Here is a 9,787-nt window from a genome sequence, read left to right on the forward strand (position 1 = left end):
ACAAAATTCCTTCAAACTCAGGAATCCATAGGCATGAGAAAAACTGTTTAACTACTGCTACCAAACACAGAGTTTAAACATATGGCCAGATTCTACTGTAAAAAGAAAAATAATTTGCAGTTACTGCTGTCACACATACTCCCATTATAAAAGCAGAAATAAGTTCATGTGTCTATAACAGATTCTCTGGCACTTGGTAAAAATTGTTTCATGGTGAGGAGCTTCGCTTAAGTGGGGAGGACAAAATTAAACCCTTTATTGTTTGGCTTCCTCACCCTTTCATTCCCTGAGGCAAGCCTGAACTTTGAATCCTGCCTCAGCCTCCCTCTCTCATCCCCCAGGGCCAGCAGGAGCAGGCAATGGGGAACACATGGCACTTGTGTTCTGGTAATCTCCTCCACCCCAAGTGCATAAAACAGGCTGAAATCTTCTTGTAGTGCATGTTTCACTTGAGGCTTCACACACAGAAAAGCAGAACCCAGTACTTCAGTCGTTAAGACACTTGTGGGGTTTTTTGCTACCCAAGCGTGTAAAGTAGAAGATACTTTCCTGTTTCCTGGCACTTACAGGTATCTTTCACCATTATTTTGTCTCAATTAAAACAACAAATACATTGAAAGCTCTGGAAAATGCTTCTTCTAGCACCAGTCTTACAAGGAGCTGCATAGACAGGTCATTGAGAAGAAAGGAGGGACATGAGGGTAGGAAACCTTTTCCAGGCTACACTTGTGGGGAGGACAGCTCTTCCTTCATGATGGGCAGCACCATCCTCAGAGCTGAGTGTGCAAGGTGATTCAGCAGGTTCAGTATTTTCCTGCTATATTAATAAATTATAAACTTCCTGGGCAGCAGTCTTTTTCTATCCCTGACATTAATTTATTATGCACATGATCAGCTGAGGGCAGGGACCAGTTCCTCTCATGTGTCTCTGGGGCAAAACACACCTGAAAGCTGCTGTTTCATAGAGAAAAATCCCATCTCTGGCCTCCAGACAGAAATTGCTCTTCTACTCTGTGCCACAACAGTGTCTGCCTCATCAGCACTCTCAGACAGTAGGGTCAGGATCAAAAACCATCAGCTTGTCCCTGCTGCTTTTAATTAATCAGAACTCTTCAGCAAACTGCAGGCCAGCAAATGGCCCAGGCACTAATAAGCCCAGTACTCTGGCTTTGATTATTCCTGGTACTGAGCTCCATGGCAGCAGCACCCTCACTCTGTGCTGTTTGCTCTTAATTGCCATTTACTGTGATCAGTGGAAACTGGGGAGAACAACTGATCTTATCTAATTAAAATATTTTACTTGGCAATTTACTGCTCAGCAGCTTTCCTAAAGCAATGAAGATTGTGATTCATTGAATGATAAATGATTTTGATGGAAAAGACCTTTAAGATCATTAAGTTCAGAGGCATTTAATGTGTCAGTAAGGCCAGAGGAGCTTCAGCCCCCCAGATATTTAGCCCATGTTGTCCATTCAAAGATCAGCTCTTTCAGGCAGACTAAAAGTCATCAACAGCCCAACTTCACCCGTCAGCAATTTGTTCTCCTCTAAGAATATAATTCAGATCTATTCTGCTTGTGGTTAGATCTAAGTCAAAGCCCCTTAGAAGTCGTGAGGAACTTTAGTGACCCTAGGCTTGATTAAGTTTTCTAAAGGAAGCTTGCAAAATAAGCTATAGGCTTGTAGATTTTACTTCACAATTTTGAAGTATTGCCCTGACAACAGGAAGCTGCTATGAACCCTTCCAGGATGATTTCAGAGGTACATGATCTTATTGGTACCATGCAAGAGTACATTTCACCCACTGAAAGGAATGCAAGACAAAGATAAAAAAGAACTCTTGGGCTTGCGCTATTATACTGAATGCTTTAATTTAAAATATTTTTTCAAACTGCCTTCAGTGTGCTGCCCAGTGAAATTCTGGAAAAGCATTTCCAAAATAGGTTTAAGTTAGTAGCACATGTCCTCCAGGCAAAGAAATCCTTAATGGTTTATCTGTACAGTAAGATAGCATAAAAAGAAAGACTTAACTGAGGGTTACTATCAGTGAATGGCTGACAATGAGATGGAAGATTGATGTGACCACAGAAAATACAAACAAATTGTACCTTGTGGGGGATGTCAGTGAAAAACAGCATTAAAATAAATCACCATCAGACCTCTGGAGAGAAAGCAACTGGGAATGGGCTCACACTCCCTCCTCTCAGTCATGCTGGCTTCACCTCTGAGTGATCCTGCTGACTTCAGACTTTCACTGCACAACTGAGAAGAGACTCATGTGCCAAATATATGCCATGTTCCCTCTGACCCAGCTCAGCAATTAGTTACCAGAGTTACCCACATTAGTGTTTCTATCCATCCTGAACACTATTTTCACTGGGGCACTTGAGATCCACACCACAAAAAACCAATGCATTAAGAAAGCTCCTTTATGAGGAAATGGAAAGGGCTGTTCTGATCCTTCAAAGCGTGGTGTGGGCAGATGGACACTGAGCACATCAAAGGAGAAACAGAAACAGACACACAACTGTTCCACGTGAGCCTCGGAACCATGAGCTGCATCTCACCTGGCAAAATCCATCAGGTTACTTCTGCTGAGCCATGAAGCAGACATGCCATCATTTCCCACTATTTCTGGCATCTACAACCAGTTTCTCCAGACACTGATGAGTCAAGAGGACAACATTTCAAAAGCAAAAGGATATCACAACTCACTGCTCTTATTTACATTCATTTCTCTCCTCTATAGAGATACTAATTTCCTCAGCCAAAACTATTTTTCTTTCTTTCCCAAATGTCTTTGCTCCCCTTCTCTGCCCAAATTATGATCTCACTCCTCACTATTTGGTAGATGGCTTGCAGATTGTTAGATTGCAATTAGACGTACATGCATGGTGCCACCTGCTACGTGATTTTTATTTCTTTTTGGCTCTGAAGCAGCTGTTGGTTTCCATTTTTGCAAATTTAGAGTAAAAGAGAAGAGGTGGTTTTTTTTTTCCCAGATGCTTTAATTTTCTGCAGGATATCAGGGCATGTAACAAACTCAGAAGAAAATTTAAGATCATAGGGAATCAATGTTTTACGTAAGTTTTGTCAGTGAAACAGTAGACATGTAATGAGTTTACTTAGAGTCCCCAAAATTATTCAGGCCCATGACAACATCTGTTTGTCTCTAGGTGTTTTTTCAAACCTTCTTCTGATTTTAACAATATTCACAAAGTAAATTTACAATATTTATCACAATATTCACAAACCAAGGAACTGGAAAATTTATAAACCAATAAATATAACAAGAAATTATAAAGCAATCGATGCATCAAAAATCTGGCAAAAGGGTGAGATGGTAAGAGCTCACTGATCTGTTTTGAATACTTCATTTGAAAGTGAGGGAAATAGATATACACTGCATCATCTACATGATTTTTCAACTCACTGACTCTAAATCAATCTTTGACTTCAATAATGGGGCATAACTTTCTCAAAAGCATTGGTGTGTGTGAGCTTAATTGTAACACCTTTTGACAGTTCAGCTGTAGAAATGCAGATAAAAAACACAGCTTTCTACTACTTGATGATGTGAAAAGTCCAATTCTGAGTTACCACAGTGAAATGTACCTGCTATTGCAGAAGCACAGAGCTGGCCATGCTCCCTGAAACAGCAGCTGCTTCCTCTTGGGGGAACACTCCACAGTACACAGGTCTGTCTGAGGTGTTGAACAGCAGCACAATAAACTTTGTATCCCAGTATTAAAGTCACCACAAAAACTTGAGAGCTGTTCACCTTGGCATGATTTCAACTGGTGAGTATAAACAAAATGTTTATACATTTTGTTTGGTATTATTTTCCCTCAAACATTCTACATGAAAAACCCCAGAATGTGTGATTAGCACAGCTCCCCTCTTGGAAGGGCTGTATGTCAGTGTTGGGCAGGAGGATACTATTCCCTCATTGAATTGCTTAGCAGAAGCAGTGCCTAAGCACACAAGAAACATCTGCAAAACCTGTCCAAGAGCCAAAAAGGATTTTGAGTTGTGAGATTGGTAGACCCTGTTGCCCTGTGGCCAAGTTTTATGAAGCAGCATAAATTTCCTTGCAAAACTATAAAGTTATAACTGACTCTTTACACAGCCAAAAATGCATAGAAAATCTAATGTTATGCTCTCCCTTTTCTTCCCCCGTTCCTTGTCTAATATATTTGCTGTTTCAAACTGTAACCAGTTTATAGCTGTTTTCCCAGCACTCACTGCTGTTGCATGCCTCCAGTCTCACAGAACTGGGAAGCATCTTGTGATGGGCTGGACTGTACCTGTACTAAAATTCTGGAGCTGTCTTCTGCAGTGGGAGAAGCTAGCTGGCACAGGGAGGAGGTTTGAACACCTGGTGGGCTCCAAGCTGATTGGGATTTCTGCTGTCCTTCAGTAACACATAAGAAAAGCAGCTCAATGAAAAGTGCTTATGGTTGTTTTCAGGTAAAGGTAAAGCACAAAGTGCCTAAGTGTGCAGTGACAGAGTTGAAAACGTGCTCAGTGATGGGAATAAACACTCAGTAGGCTCTCTTGAAAGGAGATTTTAAATAGCATCTGAATTACCTGACTTGCACTTACAGCTCAGGTGCTTTTACAGTCTGCACTGCTTAAGTCTATCTACACAGACAATTCCATGCCCTCCTGAATTCAGCCCCTTGGCTATTCAATTCTCACTAAAATACAGAGCAAAACATCTACTGATTTCAGGCACACATCATTTCCCCAGACACATCTGGTCAAACAGCCAGCTCTCTCCAACCCCTTCCCCAGCTTTTAGTCAGGACACATCTCACCCCACCTCTTCCATCTGAGTATCGCAATGTGAACATCAGTACTTACTGAAAACATCCCTCACAAGCTACTGTCAACTCCAGCCACTGATCAGGGTGTGCAGAAAGCCACCAAATCTTCAGCCCCTAGGCCTTACCCTCCTTGCTATCTGAGCAGCATAGCCTTTGAGACTTAAGGAGTTAGCTGTATGTCTGCATGGATGGGGCTCTGGTAACTGGAGATTCCAAGGGACCAGCCCTGTCAAAGCCTTTTCTCTATCCCTAAAATGACAAGTGTTACAGGGGTAATCTCTTCCTTAAATTCAAGTAAAAAAGCTAGTTACTAACATGGAACATCACAGATCTGAGCTGAAATTAAACTTTGGGGTGAAATTAAAGGTTGTTTTATTGATCATGACTAAACAATTTATGTTGATCACTTCAGTTTCCTTTAATTTTCAATGCAATACAATCAGATGCTATCTTGAAATTCAATTTCCCCACTAACATTAGTCCCTCACGTACTCAGAAGTACCTTCATTTTCTTCAAGCACTTAGTCACTATAGCATTTTCATTTCGCCCTCTTTTCCCCTTTTTCGGTGGAAGAAGCATTTTTTCCCCACTGGGGTTTTGAAATCTGACTTATTGCTTTCTCGGATTAGTGAAAAGTGAGACCCAGTGAAGGCTGATAGATCCAGGGTGTGTGGGATGGGGAATGAAGCAATAAGCAATGAAGATGGCTGTATTGAGGACACAATACCTATCTTACAAACCAGAATGCAATAGTGAGCCCAGCCACCAGCAGGCTGCATCCTGGATTGACCCCTTGTTACATGTCACTGTTAATTTTCTGATACCCCTTGAAACATTCACTTAAGACCTGTGCATGTGGCCCCCTGTCTGAGGCTGGCATTATCTCAGTACCTGGTAATCATTTTCCCTGTACCCTGCAGTGCCTCAACACAAAAGCACTAAGGTAATGCAAGACCCTGGTTGCTCTTATTAGCTCATAACACACTGCAAGCCCAGCTTGGGAGATCTTTCAGCTGAGCAAGAGGAAATCTGCCTTACCAAAGTGCAAAGCACATAAATAGAGGGAAACAAGGGTGAACATCAAGCGAGATGATTTTATATTGTAAATATTATCATGAAAAGGCTGCTCCTACTTAAAGCTAGCAGGTTCTGTTACTTGAAGAGATTGAGTTCTAAAAGAAAGCTGTATCAGCTTTCTTCTGTAGCTTCTCACAAAGTGGTAAAGCAAGCACCAGCCTCTATTTAATGGGGACTTTTCTTGGCCAATCCCATATGACGGCAGTATCTGCCTCAGAGAAAGGACATATAACCATTGCAAGTATATTCAAGAGATGCTGCCAAAACATGTCTAATTCCCATGGTGTGGGTGACATCCCTTTTACTCTCTCCCAGGCAAAGGCACAGCTCTCCCTTGTGCTGCGTGTTTGGGGCATGCACATCTCTTGTTACTACCTTCCCCTCCTTCTCCCTGTTCAACCGCTGTGTCTGAGTAACAGAAGTGCACAAAACTGCATTCATTTAGCAAGACTGTGGAAGATAAGAGCATCACAACATTTACAAAATGGATTCCAGGTTCCTAAACCTGTACATGAAGTGCAGTTATAAATCCTTTTCTCATCTGTTCCTCCTGGCTGCAGTCAGCAGTGATGAAAAAGCTCTGTTTAGGCAGGCAAAAAGCAGGAAAATCACATTTTTCCCAAGTAATTATTTAAGTCTCTTGTCAAACAAGAGAGTTATGAATTTTTTTTTTCATTTCTTCCTACCCCCAAACATGCATGATACACAAGAAGTTCCAGACCTGTTTGTTAAGGAAAGCTTGAGATATCTGCAAAGCTTGCATGCCAGCCTCCGAGGGCAAAGGCTGGCACTGACAGGGGAAAGCACAGCTACAGAGCCTGTTCTCTTGCTGCAGGAGAGATACTTCCTCCTTCCTAGGTGGTTAAATCATTCCAATTCTATGAGCATAAAGGAATACTAAGTAAAATTCATCAAGAACTGCTAGAGTAAATTTTTATTAGGACACAATTGAATTAAGCATTTAAAGAATATAAAACATTTCTGTGCAAGCTGTGTTTCTAATTTGTGTCATATCTCTAATTGTTGGCACTGTTACATATTATTGAAGGAATGCCAAAATCATTCCTAAGGCAGGATGCTCACACACAGTAGTAGTGTCTAGTACTTCTTGCTGCAGTACTGCAATTGTCTAACTATAAGGTTATCCTGGCAACCTCAGGAGCAGCGAAAGGAAAAAGCCCAGCTCACTGGGCTCATGTGTCATGAGAGTTACAGCTCCCAGTCCTCTAAAAAACACCTGATAAAAGAGGGCAATTCACCCTGTGATGTAGCTGTTGCTTCAGCACAATGCCAGCCATTTTTAAGATTCCCTAAATGCTTGCATGAGATAGAGCTGATGTCTGGCAGGCCAGGGTTCAGATCCTACCTCATCTTATGGTCTTAACTCAGCAACACCATAAGTGCCTATTGGCCACAAAACAGGGCTCTGCCTCATCACTTCACTGTGTTCTCCCTGCCAGCACAGCAATAGCACCAGTGCTCACCAGCAAGCTGTGGGAATGCCTGATCCTGCCCCACAGATTCCAGCAGGATTTGTGCCATCAGCTTCAAGAGGCACAGGATCAACCAGTTAAAAACCAGCTTTTTCATAGATAGGACACAGACTGGCAGGACTTGAGCTGTTTCAAAATTGCAGCAGGGTTCTATTGGCCCTTTTAGGTGATGGGCTCCTTTAGAAAACTGATCCTTGCTCATTGAACTGTTTTTCCTCCAAGAAAATGGAAGCCAGTATTGACCTAACCAGTTTTTCATTTTCACTGTTGCCACAGTCACAACTCTGACTGCTGCTATTGCTGAGACATTCAATCCTGAGGCTGGCTGCTGAATCAGGGCCTAGAAAAACAATCTGACACACAGAGCTTTGTCAGAGTGGTAGAAAGAGGCAATGCAAAGAAATCCTGACAAGTACAAAAGGGATCTAAAGGTGCCAACAGTTACTGAAGCTCTGTGAAAAATACATTTAACAAAGTAGGAGGTTTTTGAGTATTGTAACATGTAGATCAATTGACATTTAATTGCATGGATGAATTATCCCCAGATACTGAGTGCTGTACATTGTGACACTTCAATATCATTCCTCAAAGCACAGTAGTGAGAGGAAACTCATTTTTTGCAGGTTTTGTTTCACAGAGGTGGCTGCACCTAATACAGTGTAAATAAGCCTCTCTTATATTTATTTAGATATTTGGGAGCATCTACAATCTAGACTCCTACATGGAAATCCAGTTTAGTGGCCACAAATGACACTAAGACGCTGGGCAAGGGAAGAGTATTCCATCTCAGAAGTATCAGAAGACAAAAATGGTTGTGCTGGAAGTGTGCCACTGGAGAAAGTTACTCATTGCACTGAACAACAATTGCAGACATTACAATTTCTTCTGGAGAGAATTGTGGAAAAGTAAAAGTAACACTTATGAATGACTGATTGCTCATAAACCAATTCTCTATCCCATAGACTTATTCTCAATCCCTCACCTCCTCCACCAGTTCAGAACAGGCTGCTTCTAGGTCCCTTCACCAAGGCTCACAAAAGCCCAAGAGCACTCTCTGCAACTCTGACATCTGGAGCACTTTCCTGTCTTTCTCCATCTAGCCACTTCTGCCTGCACACCACATAAGAGCCCACAACTTGCTGCTTTGCTGGAACAGATGAGTTTCTCCTCAGTTGTTCTGTTAATCTTTCATACTTCATTTCACTTTGGGTCTAAGTATTTTGTCTGTCTGTAAATATCCATGGGTGTTTGCCACTATTCATCAAAAGTTTTCCTTGACAGTTATTTTTAAAGCAGTATCTGTTGGACTTGTGAAGTGTCTAATGGGTAATTGAATGCATTCTATTTGGAAGTCACAGTGAATGAAAGCCAACCACCAGAGCTGGTTCAAGGCTTCTTATCAGCATCAGCAAACTACACTGTGCTGCCCTGAGGATGAAGTGCATATATTACATGCAGAGCTGGCTTTTTCTGCCCCAGAGAAGTGAACAGGATCCATCCAAAAGAGGCTCACATGACCCATTTTTCCTGAAGTAGCTGCTGTTTCATACATTCTCACCCCCTTTCCTGGCAGCAGTAGCTGCCAGGCTGGTTTTCAGGGCTTTGCCAGAGCCCATTCTGCCATCCCTATTGCTGCCTCCTTAGCCTGTGCCTGGATCTGGCTCCGCCAAGTACCGAGAGATTAGCCTCATTCAAAAATAAAGAAAAATCCCCAAATCAACTCTCAGTTCTACCTATGCATATACTTTCACCTCACTTGAAATTATTTATCTATCAATGACCTTGCCTGCAAAGTTGCAAAATTATGTTCAGTACTGTGTCAGTTCCCACCTTGTCTTTAGTTTAACTCTTAGTGAAATCTGCTGCATTATGTTAAAAGTAAAAAAAAACTCCACACCTCTGCCCAAATTGCCAAGGTCACTACTAATTGCCTCTCTTTGGTAAATGAGGTAGGTGTGTACATGCATACACATGTTCACAGACACCTACCGCATTCAAAAGGCAAAGAACTTGTTTTGTGCTTTATTTGAGCAATTATGGATGCTGAATGTGAGAAAGCAGACAGGGAGCACAATGTCTGGGAAACCAAGTCACATAACTTTCTCAGACTGGCCAGAGAAGTGTGGTGGGAAAACATAAGGAGGAATCAAAACTGTCCTTGGAGATGGAAGACACCCTTTGCAGGTGTTGTTTGTCGCCTTGTTGTTTTCTTGCAAGAAAAGGTCAAGGGGTGGTGTACCCCGCTGACCAATGCTGGTGATGTGCTGGCTTAATGACCAATGAGAGTTTTACCTTTCCAGACCTTCTCAGACCTGTCTATAAAAGAAGATCTGGAATAATAAAACTTGCTGTCTTGTGCAACCCAGAAGAGTCAGCATCGCGCCTCGC

The 9,787-nt window shown here is 42.0% G+C and overlaps 1 long non-coding RNA gene across 1 annotated transcript in view; it reads left to right on the plus strand.

Moving 5' to 3' along the window:
• LOC111933836 (uncharacterized) overlaps window positions 1-9,787 on the plus strand; it is a 34,571-nt gene that overhangs the window by 20,024 nt on the left and 4,760 nt on the right. The window lies entirely within an intron of this gene.

Source organism: Cyanistes caeruleus, chromosome 13 (genome assembly GCF_971803275.1).
Source record: "Cyanistes caeruleus chromosome 13, bCyaCae1.hap1.1, whole genome shotgun sequence".
NCBI lineage: Eukaryota > Metazoa > Chordata > Aves > Passeriformes > Paridae > Cyanistes > Cyanistes caeruleus.